Consider the following 18,252-nt stretch of genomic DNA (forward strand, 5'->3'; position numbering starts at 1 on the left):
GGACTGAGTCTTTCTGTGGGGTCTCTTTAATGTAAACATCATGGAGGGCATGGATGCCATTGGATTGTGGTGATTTTTGTGTGTTTGTCGATTTTTTGGCTGTTGTTGGGGCCTTTTGCCCAGGGGTACTCAGTGGTGCATGGACTGAGTCTTTCTGTGGGGTCTCTTTAATGTAAACATCATGGAGGGCATGGATGGCATTGGATTGTGGTGATTTTTGTGTGTTTATCGATTTTTTGGGGTGTTGATGGGGAATGGCCATGGGGGTGGGGGCCATTTTGAGGACTGGTACAGGCAGGGCCTGGCCATGTGGTGGGGGTCAAGGGGCCATTTTGAAGCCAGGCAGTGTGCTTTGGGCCATAGGCCTGCATCCAATGTGCCTTGCTTTCATCCATTATGCCCAGGGTTACTCAGTGGTGCATGGGCCTAGTCTTTCTGTAGGGTGTCTTGAATGTAAACATCATTGAGGGCATGGATGGCATTGGATTGTGGTGATTTGTATGTGTTTTTCGATTTTTTGGGGTGTTGATGGGGCATGGCCATGTGGGTGGGGGCCATTTTGAGGACTGGTACAGGCAGGGCCTGGCCATGTGGTGGGAGTCAAGGGGCCATTTTGAAGCCAGGCAGTGTGCTTTGTGCCATAGGCCAGCATCCAATGTGCCTTGCTTTCATCCATTATGCCCAGGGTTACTCAGTGGTGCATGGGCCGAGTCTTTCTGTGGGGTGTCTTGAATTTCAACATGATTGAGGGCATGGATGGCATTGGATTGTGGTGGGTTTTTTGTGTTTTTCGATTATTTGGGGTGGTGTTGGGTCCTGTCCATGTGGGTGGGGGCCATTTTGAGGCCTGGTCCAGGCAGGGCCTAGCCATGTGGGTGGGGGTCTAGGGGCCATTTTGAAGCCAGGCAGTGTGCTTTGTTGTGCCATAGGCCTGCACCCAGTCTGCCATGCTTTCATCCATTATGCCCAGTGGTACTCAGTGGTGCATGGACTGAGTCTTTCTGCGGGGTGCCTTGAATTTCAACATGATTGAGGGCATGGATGGCATTGGATTGTGGTGATTTTTGTGTGTTTTTCGATTTTTCGGCTGTTGTTGGGGCCTTTTGCCCAGGGGTACTCAGTGGTGCATGGACTGAGTCTTTCTGTGGGGTCTCTTTAATGTAAACATCATGGAGGGCATGGATGGCATTGGATTGTGGTGATTTTTGTGTGTTTTTTGGCTTTTTGGGGTGGTGTTGGGGCCTGTCCATGTGGGTGGGGGCCATTTTGAGGCCTGGTCCAGGCAGGGCCTGGCCATGTGGGTGGGGGTCTAGGGGCCATTTTGAAGATAGGCAGTGTGCTTTGTTGTGCCAAAGGCCTGCACCCAGTCTGCCATGCTTTCATCCATTATGCCCAGGGGTACTCTGTCAGTGGTTCATTTTATTGGTCTTTGGGTGGGTGGGTATAATAAAAATGCTTACTTGCAAACTATTAATTGAAGCGCTACATATGCAACATTTATTTAACTGATGTTCCTCTGCCTTCGTTTGCTTTTAGGTGCAGAAAGATGAATCATCAGCCTCATCGTTCCTCATCAGTGCCAGGAAGAAGTCCTGCTGCGGTGTGTGCAGCACAACGTCACGTGTGGCCACAGACAAATCTGCAACTTGTGCAACTGCGGCCTGCTGTTCTGACATCTGAAGAAGATGGCCCCAAAAAAAGTTGCCCGTAGCTCCTCTAGCAAGAAAGTTGCCAGTAAGGAGCAGAAGAAGCAAGTGGCGCCACTTACCAAGGAGACTGGTGTGCCGACCGCCACATTTTTTGGGAAAAAAAAGTACGCCTGCAGCAGCAGCAGGTTCTGCTGGGGACCAAGCTGGGAGCAGCACCTCCGCTCCATTGGGCTCAGTGCCACCACCACCACGCCAACTTAGGTCCAAGCCCTTGAGTGCTGCAGAGGCAGCCAGTATAGTTGTTCAATCACCATCGACCAGTGATGTTAGCTCATTGCAAGAAAGTAGCAGCATCCCTCAATCAACACAGGTTGTTGTAACTCATCTGACGATTGTTCAACTACCACCGCCGCAACAACAACCACATGTGCAAGTACAAGCCCAAGTACATGTGGAAGGAAAGGCGGCGCAAGGAGAGGCGCAAGCAGAGGTGCATGGAGCGGCACACGTGCCCACAATAGTTGTTCCTCCCGAAGTAGGGGCACATCAGGAAATCGACATTCAAGCCGAGGTATCATCTGAGGAAGCCACTCCTCCTGATGATTCATTGTCTTCCAGATCCCCAGGAAGGAAAAGATCAAGGATGGTGTCTACATCTTCTTCAAGCCCCCTTCCTTCTGATGATATGGATGAAAATTGGGAACCACCAGTGCTGTCTGAGAGTGAGGCACACCATGATCTGACAAAGGTAGCTAAGCGTAAAAGGAAGGTCCCCGAAAGTCTCATAGTTATGGAGTGTGATGATGACGCTGAACAGAGAAGTGGCGTATACTCCTGCTGATGAAGACTCTCACGACGACGACGCAGTCATCATAGACGTCACTCCAGCCTCAGCGGGCATGCAGCAAACAGACATTTTTACCCTATCCCGAAATGCTGCTGAGCGTGATGTTGGCGACGTGTCAATGGGACCACCACCAATGCAGTTAACTAGTACACCACCACCTACAGCTTCCATATTTTTTCGCCAGAAGGGACCTCCATCCACCTCGACCTCCATTTCCTCAATTAGTGGTGCTGTAAGTGCACAACGTACTAAATTTCGGCAACACACATCCTCCACTTCATCTGGCATTAGCATTTCCAGTATCGCCTCCTCCGCCCCCCCACAGACATTTGAAGTCCGCAGTTTGGGACTTCTTTAGTGTTAGCCCCACAAGGGAAAACATAGCCATTTGTACCATTTGTAAGGTTCGAGTTAGTCGTGGTAAGCTTGGTACCAACTATGGTACCGGAGGCCAGAGATGTCATCTTGAGAGACAGCACACTGTCAAATGGCATGGGCACCTGAGGGAGATCAAGGCAGCCCAAATTGCAAGTCAACAAATTGTATCCGTTGATGTTTCATCTGATGATGACGAGGAGGAAGAAGCGTCAAACATTTCTTCAGTTACAATCAATACCCCTGTCAGCAGCACACCCCCTGCAAGATATACGACCCACACTAAGAGTGTGGGAGAGAGTGAGACACCAATGCAAAAAAGTTAATCATCACTGAGTGTAACTGGGTCGAAGAAGTCATAATCATCCCGTAAAATGGTCCAGCCCACCATTAGAAGCATGTTGTTTTCAGATGCGCCATTTGAACGCAACCACACAACGGCGCGTCTGTATAACACTAAGCTGGCTAAAATGCTAGCGCTGGACCTTTTCCCTTTTTCTTTTGTGGAAGGGGTGGGTTTTCTTGAAATGGTGGCAACGCTCTGCCCTAAATGGAAGGTTCCTAGCCGGTTCTATTTTGCCAGAGTTGCGGTTCCAGCACTACATGAAGATGTGCTGGAGGTGATTGGGGCAGCTTTGCAAAAGAGTGCTGTTCACACTATACATCTGACAACAGACATGTGGACAAGTTGCCAAGCCCTTGATTACATGTGCATCACTGCACACTGGGGCTCTTTTTCAGGGGTTAAAGCAAAGCTAAACGCAGGTGTTGACACGGACAAAGTTTATAAAGCTGCTCGGAAACATGCAACAGTAGCCATGTTTGCCATGGAGAAAACTCATACAGGAGAAAACATTTTGCATGAGTTTAAGACAAAGGTCTTACAATGGCTGTCCCCAAGAAAACGCATGATTGGTTATGTTTCCACGGATAATGGTGCCAATGTAGTTAAGGCCATGGATAAGGGTAACTATTTCAGAGTGCCGTGTTTGGCGCACTGTATAAACCTGGTTGTTAAAACATTCTTGAGTGAAGAAAGTCCAGTCTACGAGTTACTGACCACCTGCCGAAAAATGTGCACACATTTCAACCATTCTTTTAAGGTCCGGAAGCAGCTGAGGTGCCTGCAACATGAACATAAAGTGCCAGTGAAAGCACTCATCCAGGAGGTGGTAACACGTTGGAACTCAACCTTCTACATGCTTGAGCGTCTGTATGAGCAGTATGTGGTAGTCGATCAGTATTTCTTTAAACTGGGTACACCTATTATAGACCTGAGGATACAGGTGGAGCAATGGGAGCTAGTTAAAAGCCTGACAGACATGCTTCGTCCTTTTGAGGTCTTCACGCGTGCAGTCAGCAGGGAGGACTGTAATTTGGGAAAAGCTATCTCATTGTTGCGCATGCTAGAGCACCAACTGAAGGCGGTGTCTTCTACGTTTCAAAAAGATGGAAAGCAAGAAGCATTTGAGTTGGCGGAGAAGTTATTACAGCGCCTACTTCGCGATGAACGTCTTGAAAAGATCCACGCAGAACAGCATTACATTTCTGCTACTAATCTGGATATACGGTACAAAAAGGCAGTGGCAGGCAGAGTATTCTTTCCTTTTGATGACGCAGATGTTACAAAGTACAAACATTGGCTAGCTGTGTCAGCCACTCGGTTTGAAAGAGAACGGCAGGAAATTGAAGGAAAAGGCAGTACATCAGCAACAGCAGGCCATCCGGAGTCAAAAAAATCTACTTCTGCATCTGTGACTGTGGCAGAAGGGAGTGATTTTCCCTCTCAGCCGTTAACGACACCACCAACCGTATCATCTGCACCAGACACAACAGTAATATTGTGTGAAGAAGAGGATTGGCTAACTCAGCTTGGTTTTGCATCTCAAAAGTTCCCAGAAAAAAAGAAACCAAAGTGGAAGAACCCTGGAGATCCTTGAGTCGATGGTGCAGGCCTATCTGAATGACTCAACAGAGGTCTATGTTCATCATGACCCATTGGCACGGGAAAAGAGATGTGTGGCCAGAGATCACCAACCTGGCTATAAATTACTTGTCTTGCCCACTGGCAAGCATGTCTTCTGAACGTGTTTTCAGTGCTGCTGGTGGCATTGTAACTTCCAAAAGGACCCGCCTCTCGCCCAAAAATGTGGAGAGGTTAACAATGATCAAGATGAATCAGCACTTCATACCAACAGATTACAAAATACGAGAATGCAGGCAGGAAGAAGACGAGGAGGACACCAACTTAGATGAGGGAAGTTCTTCTCTGTTAACTGACCTACTCCCGTCTGAATCCGCAGAGTTTGAGGACGAGCTTTTCTTCCCTGACACCGAGCCCTGAAAATGAGTCAATGAATCACTAACTTTCTTTTTCGTCCTTATTCACTTTTATTCCTGTGTGTCTGTCTTTCATCACCTAATCACAAAAACAAGCCCATCAGCAGAACTGTCTTCACTTATTTGCATATTGATTTGAAGGTGCCGCATTCTGCATTCCTCAAGTTCACAAGAACATGCTCCTCTATTCTCCTCCTCCAGACTCCTATTTCCCTAAAAGCAGATGGCTGGATTACGCCCAATGAAGATAGACTCTGCACTTGTGGGGGTGTTCTACTTCTTTGCGGGTGAGTTGACGGGTCTGTTGCATTGCTGTGAAGGTCTAATACCGGATAAAAGTGGTTTGGAGAAAATCGGAGGTGAAAAAGTATGTTGCGTTTTTGCTCACTTGCCTGTCTTTGGGGTGCTGTTTGGGGGGATTCCAGGTTTTTGGGGGTGGGTTTTGGGGTCTGGGAGCACTGCTGCCACAGTCTAATGTTAATTGCATTTGTTTTTCAGAAAATCTGTGGTGGAAAAGGGAAGTTAGGGCCTAGCTGCATAGCTCATTTGGACTGCATTCCAGGTAGGCCCAAAGTTCCCTAAGTGTGGCTTTTCCCGGTTTTGCTTTTCGGCTTTTTGGGGGGGTGAAACTTGTTTTTGCCCGGGTTCACGGGTCTGGGGGCCTTGCTTGGAAGGTGTAATACCGGCTAAAAGTGGTTTGGAGAAAATCGGATCAGAAAAAGTTTTTGCGCTCTTGATCACTTGCCTGTCTTTGGGGTGCTGTTTGGGGTCTTTTAGGTTGTTGGGGTGGGTTTTGGGGTCTGTGAGCACTGCAGGCATATTCTAATGTTGATTGCATTTGTTTTACAGGAAATCCATGGTGGAAAAGGGGAGTTGGGGCCTAGCTGCAGAGCGCATTTGGACTGAATTCCAGGTAGGCCCAAAGTTTTCTAAGTTTGGCTTTTCCCGGATTTTGCCTTTTGGCTTGTTGGGGGTGTTAAACTTGTTTTCGCCCAGGTTGATAGTTCTGGGGCCATTGCTGGGAAGGTCTAATACCCGAAAGAAAGTGTTTTGGAGACAATCCCTGGGGAAAAGGTTTTAGCATTTTCTGAGATTTCGCTCACTCTACCGTTTTCGGGGGGCTGTTTGTGGAGGTTCCTGGTGTTTGTGGGGGGGTTTGCGAGTCTTGGAGCAATTCTGGGTATGGATACTTTTGCTTGCTTGCAAGTGGTTTGAATACAATCCATGGTGGGTAAGGGGGGATTTGAGCCTACTTTACTTTCAAAGTACGTTTTGTCACCATTTCCTACTAGGCCTCTGACAGGTAGGTGTATCGCACGTTTTTTGAGATCTGATTGGGGGTCTTCTACATTTTTGCGACTGGGTGTAGTAAGGGTGTGGGAGCACTGCTGGGAAGGTCTAATTTTGTTCTAAAACACAGTTTACAGTACACCTAGCTTGAGGGGAAAGATCCGCTAAATTAATTCGCCCATACTTATTTATCCTTCAAAAGGATATTCAGACAGAGTACGCACTTTCAAAAATATTGTACTGTCTATTAGGAAACTCAAAGTGTGACTTTTTGCACTACACAGCGTACATACCTTATATTTATTTGTCAGTGGTGTTCTAATATCACTTCCTGTTTTTCCATCAATAATTGCAGGCCGGGTTTCAGCCTGTGCAATGGGTACCCAAACATTTGTTTATCTTCAATTGTTGTTTGTCCATGCTGTGCTTTTTTTTTCTTCTCTCAACAAAACTTTCCCAAAAACCCCCATTCCCATCCATTTTCCAAACCCTAACCCTCTTCCCCCGGGCTGTGTGGTTTTGATTGATGTGTGACTAAATGGCAGCAAAAATTCCACACACTTGCTGGGGAAGATAAGGTCATAGCAACAGCCTGGTGAAGGAATCCGAGGATATATTCTTACTCAGCTTGACACAGACCCATGACTATTGGCAAATGAAAGCAGATTTTCATGTGCGCCATCAACTTGATTGATCATCAAGAACATCCTCCTCCTAGACGTGGCAAATGATTACGCTGCTGTGTCCTTCACCTTCAGTACTATTTCTTGTAGTAGTAGCCAATGTCAAAGAAATTCAACGCAAGTAGTAGTTATACTTTCAATACTTTACCATTTGTTCGGCTACATTGTCGCACTGTTCTAGTGTACTGTCACCTGCTATATTCTCTATCGTACCGTTCTAATGCTACGGTAAGGACAAACAAGGTTTCATATTCTTTTTTTTCAGATGCTGCAACTGCCACTGTGTAACACCACTAGTACCACCGCAATGATGACATTTCATCCGCCCAGGATTGCCAACCTTAATCGGCATTTCCCGTGCAGCCAGCCCTGTGCCTAGCCCTATTTCCAAACACAACAATGATGGACAGAATGTGGATCAATGTCACACATTCACCCCAGTCCAAAGATCTGGGCCCAAATCCATCGTTTTTCCACTCCACAACACCCTGGGTTAGACAATGGCGATATGCAAATCAGCGCTGACCCTGTGCCCCATGGGAACAGTCCAGTCCGAACTACAAAAGCCATGTCCTTCCCAGAACGGAAACAAGCATCCGAGGACCGGCCCGGTTTCGAGGTAACACCTCTCATCAGCCCGGCTAGCTTGATTCCAGTGGTGTGGAGTAACTGGGACTCACGTCTGAGCATCCCCAGTACACTTAGAGCGGTAACTGCAAACACAACAATGATGGACAGAATGTGGATCAATGTCACACATTCACCCCAGTCCAAAGATCTGGGCCCAAATCCATCGTTTTTCCACTCCACACCACCATGGGTTAGACAATGGCGATATGCAAATCAGCGCTGACCCTGTGCCCCATGGGAACAGTCCAGTCCGAACTACAAAAGCCATGTCCCTCCCAGAACGGAAACAAGCATCCGAGGACCGACCCGGTTTCGAGGTAACACCTCTCATCAGCCCGGCTAGCTTGATTCCAGTGGTGTGGAGTAACTGGGACTCACGTCTGAGCATCCCCAGTACACTTAGAGCGGTAACTGCAAACACAACAATGATGGACAGAATGTGGATCAATGTCACACATTCACCCCAGTCCAAAGATCTGGGCCCAAATCCATCGTTTTTCCACTCCACACCACCCTGGGTTAGACAATGGCGATATGCAAATCAGCGCTGACCCTGTGCCCCATGGGAACAGTCCAGTCCGAACTACAAAAGCCATGTCCTTCCCAGAACGGAAACAAGCATCCAAGGACCGGCCCGGTTTCGAGGTAACCCCTCTCATCAGCCCGGCTAGCTTGATTCCAGTGGTGTGGAGTAACTGGGACTCACGTCTGAGCATCCCCAGTACACTTAGAGCGGTAACTGCAAACACAACAATGATGGACAGAATGTGGATCAATGTCACACATTCACCCCAGTCCAAAGATCTGGGCCCAAATCCATCGTTTTTCCACTCCACACCACCCTGGGTTAGACAATGGCGATATGCAAATCAGCGCTGACCCTGTGCCCCATGGGAACAGTCCAGTCCGAACTACAAAAGCCATGTCCTTCCCAGAACGGAAACAAGCATCCGAGGACCGGCCCGGTTTCGAGGTAACACCTCTCATCAGCCCGGCTAGCTTGATTCCAGTGGTGTGGAGTAACTGGGACTCACGTCTGAGCATCCCCAGTACACTTAGAGCGGTAACTGCAAACACAACAATGATGGACAGAATGTGGATCAATGTCACACAATCACCCCAGTCCAAAGATCTGGGCCCAAATCCATCGTTTTTCCACTCCACACCACCCTGGATTAGACAATGGCGATATGCAAATCAGCGCTGACCCTGTGCCCCATGGGAACAGTCCAGTCCGAACTACAAAAGCCATGTCCTTCCCAGAACGGAAACAAGCATCCGAGGACCGGCCCGGTTTCGAGGTAACACCTCTCATCAGCCCGGCTAGCTTGATTCCAGTGGTGTGGAGTTGTGATGTATTCCTATAGGTTCTGAATCGATCCCCCTATTCCTGACCCTATTCTGGTTAACAAACCAACAAGTTAACTAGCAGTCAGCCCATGAGGCAGCAAACCCCCATGATGCAGATACCGTTATCTGACGAAGCCACACTACGGCACAGGAACGTGTTATCTGATTAGGTCATAACGCTTGCGATCTAATTAGACAAGCGATATTCCTCCAGCCCCTGATAAGGCATACGGAGTTCTCAAAACAAATCAAACCTATGACAACCTGGAAAAACCCTGCGGCCATTGTTTTGATTTCACCGAGAACTTCAGCAAAAGAATGTGCTAACGACCTGGTCGTATGACATCCTTATTGACGTATCTATGTCCATCCTTACGTCAATCTCGGCACCTTAAAGGTATAAATATTACCGATATTGCCCTATGCAAACACACGCGGTGGTGACGAGACGGAGCAGCCATACTTGCCGAAGCCCAGAGCAGAGCAGACCCCGCTGGCGCAGCCCCGCCTTCCTGACGCGCTGAGAACGAGACGCGCTGCTTTCTCCTGCCGAGAAATCCAGCACCGGCGTTTCCGGGTAGCCCTCGCAGGCAGCCTGGAATATCGAGAGCAGAGAAGAGAGATACCATCCCTCATTCATCCTAACTTCCAGGTACAGAACTGAATAACCCCTCACAGAGAATTCTTTAGTCAGTCACTTGGCAAAAACAAACTTAACTTAAACTATAACTTTCTATTCCCGCCCACGTATTAGGCTTAGGTCAGGTACACGGGGTAGGCGTATCTAGAAACACCAGTTGAGTACGTTTAGTCAAATGTATATGTGTATGTAATATATTTTATTCATTTTAAACCTTCATATGGCTTAGAAACCATATCAATGTTTTTACAGTACTATTTTATACTTCTGCTTCTAATGTATGCACTTTACTTAACTATAAGTATTGCAATAATATCGATCCATTTCTCTTGTATGAGAAAAGAGACTGATCAATAAATAACATCTTTTATTGAACACGCCCGTCTCTTCCTTTTCTCTACAATCTGATGAGACTAAGAATGCACGTACTGACTGAGTAAAATAAATTGCCTTTTGTTCACACGACTCTCGAGATACACTCTTGATTAGGGGAGAGCAAAGTTGTCATGTTCTATGGTTGTCAGAAACTAAATCCCTTCTTGTCTAATCAGGGAAGTTAATTCCTTCCTGAACATTCGAGAAAGTTTCTAGTGAACTCTGAGCTAGCTGGCAAACCCAAAACTTTAAGTCTAATATCGACAGTAGTAGACCTAGTTAACGTCTGGTCTAGGCCTATACTATTGAAGGTATTATTCCAATGCGCAGAGCCTATTGGGATAATAGGAACTACACTACATGGCGCCCAACGCGTTTGGAAAGGGCGATAAAACTAACGTAAGACATTTAGAGTAACTCAGTCGTGCTTTCTCACTCAGACCCCTTTTCCCATAATACTCCAAAGACGTCTGGAGTGGGTGAAAGGTAATATCCGCTAGACCTCGCAGGAGGGAACTCCTATGTATGGTTCTTGGTTTAGTCAACGTTGAAGGATACACTGTTCCAGAATATTGTGCATCTAATCTTTGTTTCCATAAGAAACCTGATCTGCAAACAAAAGAAATAACCGTCCTGTCAGTAAAATGGTAGACAGTGATGAAGAAAGAGAGACAGTTAGATTAGCAACTGAACTCGCAGCCGCTGATGCTGCTATACAAGATGCAGACCAGGATATAATACTCATCCCGGTCATCAAAAGGAAATCTATAACCTTAAAACTTATAGAAAATGGACTGACACCTAGAGGTGGTACAGTCATATTCGTAATTGAGGCACACGAATATCGGCAGACAGAGGTATACTATTCATGGATACATTTTCCAGCAGCAAATGCTGTAACAAAGTACTTCCACTATTACAAAATAGAGGAACCTCCTGAAACGTACACTCCTTTCGAGGAGGTGGAAGTACCACTCAAATTTCAAGAGCACCTGCTCTTATTTGATGGCCCCCTAAAACATAATAATCACATCACCAGGCTCGGTCCTTTAGGTAGACCAGGAGCAACGTGGCCGGTCCTAGCCGGATACACACCACATCCAGACATCGACGGGATGTCTGCAGCAAACCTTTTAACACAGCTAAAACAATTAATAAAAATACATAGACAATTAGTCCAATATGTGATGCGGACTTCAACAATTCAACCAGCAATTAAAATTCCACAGCTGACCCCTCACCAGGGGAACACAAATAAAATTACACCACAGAACATACAGTCCTGCCTAGGTAAAGTACCGGCTAAACGGGAACAAATACCATTCTGGTTGGCACAGAAAATAACCCAAATAGAGGCGGTGTTTCCTGACACCACCCCATTAGAAAAACACAGGATTCTGACTATCTGTCTTCCAATGGGAATCGCACCACACATTGAGGACTGTGACACTTGGGGTACAGTGTTTGCTTCCATCTACACAAAAACGCACGGTGTTCCATTCATTTCGGTAATACCAGATGTGCTAAAACAAATTCAAGACGAATATGGTCCAGAACCCGCTTTAACTCTTGGTATGAAATTACTAAAAGACTTCAAGCAGGTCTCATCTATATTATTAGCCAATATAAAGGGAGAACCAGCAAACGTGGCGATCCGCCAGAGGTTAAAGGAGACAGATATAGCAGACCAACCAGCTGAAATTGCCAGAATCATAGAAAAATCCTATGAGGAACTAGGTAGAGATAGTTTAGGTGGGATACCAGTAAAACCGCAACTGATTGAAAGTCCTGAAAAAATATTTTTTAATAATAATTCAACATCACAAAAAAAGAACTGGGATGGAAACAAACAATCCAATCCTAAAGAAAAGAAATTCCAGTCCAGAGGAAGTTCTCCTAGGCGAAGAGAAAAATCTCCGAACCAAAGACACAGGTCACCCCAAAGTGACCCCTCTGGGAAAAGATATAACCTTAGAAATAGGGATAATATAAAAAAGCCTGATAGATATCAAGACATTGATACACGTCCCTCTCAATCTTTTCAGACTTCCTCGCAGAAATCGGAAAGAAAAGGACGATCAGAACAAAGAGAAGAGCACGGCAAGTCCAAAGACAAGGAACCTGCTCACCTAAAAAAGAAATTACAATTTCCAAAAAAGAAGGTAGCCAGTATCAAGGTAGTTAACAATGCCGAGAATACTGAGGACACAACTGAAAAACGGAGAATGGGCTCAGATAATGCTAGACAGCGCAGCAGAAGTGAGCATAGCTCGCAAAGTCCTTATGAATCATCTGGAGACAGTGGACACGAATGAATATCTTCAAGTGGAAACTGCAGACACCAGAGTTAGCAAACCTCACAAAATATACGAAATAACATTACGTATAGAGGGAGATAAGACTAGAAAAATAAGGGGACTATTTTGGGATAATCTCTCCAAGGGCTATGACATCCTTCTAGCTGAAAAAGACTGGCCACCAGAGTTTGTCAGGGAGTGCCCTCATGGCAAAGAAGTAATTATGCCTGCCTTCTCAAATCACATCCCAATTCATAAAAAATACACACTTGCTAGAAAGTGGGCAGTAGCTCTAGCTCCTGCTTTATATAAAAATCACGTAGGATGGGATGAGGACTCTCCTCCTCACAAAATCCAGTTAAAATCACAACCTACTGCACAAAGGCAGTATCCAATTAAGCAAGAAGCTAAAAACAGGTAAAAGAAATCCTAGATCAGCTAGAATACCAGGGGGTGATTTAAACTTGCACCTCACAAATGAACAGCCCTTTGTTTCCGGTCTCCGAACCAGACAATTCATATCGTCTAGTTTTGGATTACCGACACCTTAACTCATGTTGCAAAACTTTTGCAGTGCAAAACTCGCACAGTGCTGCACTTATGAATAACATAGTGCGCAAAAAATACAAAACAACCTTAGACATCTCTAATGGATTCTTTTGTCAAAACATAGCACCAGAGACCAGATATTTGTCTGCATTCTCAATAAATGGCACTCAAAAACAATTCTGTCGTTTAGCCCAGGGGTACAAGAACAGCCCGGGAGTATTCTCAGCGAGAGTAACAGAATTACTACAAATATATGATGATGAAGCATTATCTTATGTCGACGACATATACTTAACAGATGATGACTTGGATACTCACTTGAAGAGAGTGAACACCATAATACTTGGGTTCGCAGCAGAGGGTTACAAATTCAACTTTAAAAAGTCCAGAATTGCCCATCTGACAGTCCTGTTCTTAGGATATGAATTATCAAGTGAAGGCAAAAGCCTGGCTGACAATTTTCTAGAAAAGTGTGCCGTACTCCAAGCACCTAGAACACTAAAAAACCTACAGTCAATTCTAGGCTTCCTAAATTTCGGAAGAACATACATTGCAAATTACGCAGAAAGGGTCAAACCCCTTTATGATCTAATAAAACCAGATTTTAAAAGATCTAATTGGACTCAAATACACACAGAAATTTTGAGATCCTTACAAACAGACATGCTAATTAAAACAAAATTAGAAACACGTGATAACACACGCAATCTTGTGATTCGAGTCATCCCAGGGAGATGCGGATTCACATACCTGACCTCTAATGAGGGAGACAAGGGACCAATTGCATTCAAATCACACTTGTACACAGAAGCTGAACAGAAATTCAGCATTGAAGAAAAAATTGTTCATGCAGTTCAAACCGCAATAGCTAGAGAAAAAGATCAAGCTGACGGTAGACATATCACAGTCAGAACAGCAGAATCAGCCTTTGAGGCACTAACAACACCGTGTCATTTACCAACAACAACATTGAATCCGGAATGGATACAATGGGTGAATTCAATCACAACGGACAAAGTATACTATTACTTTGATCCAGAACTAGAAGAAATGGAAAATTTAGAATATGAAAGAACATTCCCTCTGCCAATCGACATTCTGCCCTTACGACAATACGCTTGTGTAATCTATACAGACGGACATGCTCAACCCTCCGTTTGGGAAGAACAAGCATACAACCCCACATGTGAGATTACAAAAGAAGTGTGGCGCGGAGGTAAACTAAAACCTCTATTAACAAAAACACACTCAGTAGAAACTAATTCAGAACAACAGACTGAAATAATAGCATTGAAAATGGCGCTAGATAATGCGGATCGCGAATTCCCGACACTTATAGTGTCAGATTCATATTACTGCGTCAAATCATATAACAAGGACTTGCAGACATGGATTCAAAACGGTTACAAAGATGACACAGATGCAACAATAAAGCAGAAACTGCTCTGGGAACAAATAGCTCTTTTACAAAAAGAACTACCAAAGACTCACGTGACACACTCACTGAGTCATCAGCGTGATGGCGTTCACGTTGCAGGGAATTCATTGGCTGAAACAGCCACAGCGGTAGCAACTAATTCGGCTTCCGTAGTTCAAAAAAAGCGTACATTAAAATATGTTGATGGTGAAACAGTACTGGCGGTGAAAACGTCATTAAAAGGCGACTGCTCAGCGCTACCGATCAACTATCCACTCAATTATACATACATAATCGATGCAAACTCCGTCCCTTTTGCTCGAATCCCTGGAGTGGGGGATAGAGTGATTCCAAACATGGACAGGAGAAACTTGTTAATCGCAGACGCACATATGGGCGAGGGTCTCAGACACCTCAAACTAAAAGATTCCATGGAAGAATTACAATCACGGTACTGGTGGCCAGGCATGAGCCTGCATCACACCATGTTTGTGAAAAACTGCCCAAACTGCAACAGAAATCGCAGTGGGGAAAGAAACAGTGTAATACCTCGTCGTTTCACTCCAGAAAAAATCAAGAGTAAAAAGCAAGGCTTGCGATTAACATATACAGGCTAGTTTCCACTTATAATGTAGATCACCAGCACTCGGCTGACGTCTGGACTGTTATACAAAGATTTGCGAGTCTAAATGGCATATACGCTAAGAGCATGCTACGTTTGACCATTGTTTTCACTCTAGCCCTCCAGCCTGAGGGGAAACATGGCCAAATGAGCATAGCACAGCGGGAATCTTCTCACTTCCTTCCTGAGGGATACGGGATGGTGTAAAGAAAAAACCAAGGCATAAAGCAATCTATAGCGGAAAGGATATTAGGTTCGGGAGCTGGGTGGGTCAAACATCTAATAAGTGTCCAACGTAGTCTAAATAACTTGCCAAGAAATTCTCTGAAGGGATTCAGTCCGTACGAATTATTATTTGGAACTAGGATGTTGATCTCTGACCTTGATAGTCAGACTTCAGTGGTGAAAGAAAAAAGCTTTGATATCAAAGACCGTTTGGCTATTTTGCAGGACTTAAACCAAACAAGAAAAGACCTGAGCAACATAAAGTTGAAACAACAGCCAACAACCACTGAAGAACCACCACCTGTCCCAGCAAGACCTGTCTGGATTCCAAAAGTCGGGGATCTAGTCAGAGAAAAGATCGCGGTAAAGAAGGAATTTGGGCCTTCTTACAGAAAAGCAGTTCCTGTCTTGTCTGTCAACGGGACAAGATCAGTTGTACTACCGCCGCTTGCTGGTAAAAAGGAGAACCGAGTTGTATCCATCGACCTAGTAAAACCACAATCATGTGGCCGATAACAAATAGTAGGCCAAGTGGACTCCCAATAAGTAGCAGAACACCAAGGTTTGCTACCAGTACAGAGGTCCTAACTAAGAGGCTCATTACATTCGAAACGCCTACAGAAGAACAACAAGGACTATGCAACAATGCAATGGAACTTAGACCTCTGAAAACCCAAATAAAAACATTTAGCAGAGACACACCAATCTATAATGAAGTACCAAGTGCAAATGCAAGAAACAGTAATCCTGAACCAATTGGAACAATTGACAGAACTGCATCCGGCTACTTCATAAACTTCGATGATTCCTCTGAAGGCTTCAGTGAATCAAAGACACAGCCATCATCAAAAACCTTTAAAGATAAAGCTAAAGAACTTTTGAAACAACTGAAAGAAACATATCTGATTTATCCTCATACTTTGGCTCATCATGGTACTAACATCGGGACGCTTCATTGAGGGAAAATATGCTAAAATGGACACAGCAAGTCAGAAAATCAACTTGATCCTCAAACCACACACATTTATTTATTTGATATTTATGAGCATTTGTAAAGCGCAAGCGTTCGCTCCCAAGGGAGCATCATGGCTCTGGGCGAGCTGCAGAGGAATAGTTGAAAAATGGAATGAATAAATGGAAGAGAGAACTAGATGGCTGCCAAGACAGAGGAGTCTGGTAGTTGATAGACCCATGTCTTGAGAAGTTTTCTGAAATTGTTCTCATTGTCTATGGCTCTGAGGTAGGCGGGTAGGGTGTTCCAGGCTTTAGCTGCCAGAACATTGAAGGATTTTCCGCCTCTGGTCTTATATTTAAATCTTGGAATTTGAACCAGATTGGTCCCAGAGGATCTTAAGCAGCGCGAAGGATTGTAAAGTTTAAAACGGTTTACAAAATAACGGGGTCCTGTGTTTTGCATTGTTTTATGGACTGTGAGAAGCAGTTTGAAAAGAATTCTCTTATGAAGAGGCATCCAATGAAGTGCATTCAGGGCTGCAGACGCAGATGACCTTCTGGGGAGTTGTAAAACCAGTCGGGCTGCAGCATGTTGTAAGCTCTGCAATTTTCTGAGAGTGGATTTTTTCACTCCAGCCATGAGGCCGTTGCAGTAGTCAAGTCGGGAAAGTAAGAGAGCTACCGCGACTGACTTTCTTGCTGCAATTGGGAGGAAATCAAAAAATTTCCTCAGGGATTTTATTAATCCAAAGCATCGACCGGCAGTGATCTTAACGTGATCATCAAATGTAAGGGAAGAATCGAATTGTACGCCGAGGTTTCTGGCAGATATAACTGCACTAGGAGGGGCCTCGGATCCTGTGGGCCACCAATCTTTCGGGCAAAAAGAAAGATTCTTACCTATTGGGATGATCTCTGTCTTTGCGCTATTGCATCTAAGATGGTTGGTATTTAACCACTCAAAGACATCAGAGAGGCAGTTTTTAAACCGGAGATCTGCGTCAGTACGCTGTTTGTCAATGGTGACGACCAATTGAGTGTCGTCAGCGTAGGACGTAACCAGGATCCCATGTGATTCTATCACCGCTAAGAGGGGTGCCATATAGATATTAAAAAATAAAGGGCTCAATATAGATCCCTGGGGCACTCCAGATGTAATTGGCTTTTCGCAGGATAGGTGTGGTCCTAATGCCACAGTCTGAGACCTGTTTGATAGAAATGATGAAATCCAGGCTAGGGCTAAGTCTGTTACGCCAATCTCTCGCATTCGATTGATTAGGATGACATGCGAGATAGTGTCGAATGCTGCTGTGAGATCCAACAGGATGAGGACAGCTTGCTTGCCCTCATCCTGTAGGAATTTGATGGAATCAGCAAGTTCGATTAAAGCTGTTTCGGTGGAATGACCGGAGCGGAAGCCCGATTGCTGGGGGTGCAAGATATTGTGGGCTTCTGTGAAAGTTTTGAGTTCCTCATGCACTAAATGCTCCGTGACTTTGCCCAGAATAGGAAGCAAGGAGATGGGGCGCATGTTAGTCAAATCTGTAGATGATTTGTTCTGTTTTTTCAACAGGGGTTTGACAGTGGCCTTCTTCCATTCTGCGGGTACAATTCCGGATTCAAGAGATTCATTAATGATTCCATTAATGTAGGGATTGACTGTGTCCATCAGATGGTGAAGAATGATTGGGGGACAGGAATCAGTGGGTGCTCCTGATTTACAGGCCAGGATAGCCTTGCTTGTCTGTTGCAAGGATACTGGTTTGAAACTGGAGAGAGGAGAGTAGTTAACTGATACCTCTACAGTGGTTGTCGGGGGTGGGGGAAAGTCCTTCTGAATGTTGACAATTTTGTCAATGAAGTAGTCAGCTATTTGGTTGCAAAGACTCTCTGAGGGGGGTATATCGGTGGTGAGAGCTTTCGGGTGGGTGAAGGACTTGACTATGGTGAAAATGTTTTTTTGATTTTGGTGCGCTTCCATTATAAGATTAGTGAAGTATTCTTTTTTT

The sequence above is a fragment of the Lissotriton helveticus genome, chromosome 8, assembly GCF_964261635.1.
Source record: "Lissotriton helveticus chromosome 8, aLisHel1.1, whole genome shotgun sequence".
NCBI classification, from domain to species: domain Eukaryota; kingdom Metazoa; phylum Chordata; class Amphibia; order Caudata; family Salamandridae; genus Lissotriton; species Lissotriton helveticus.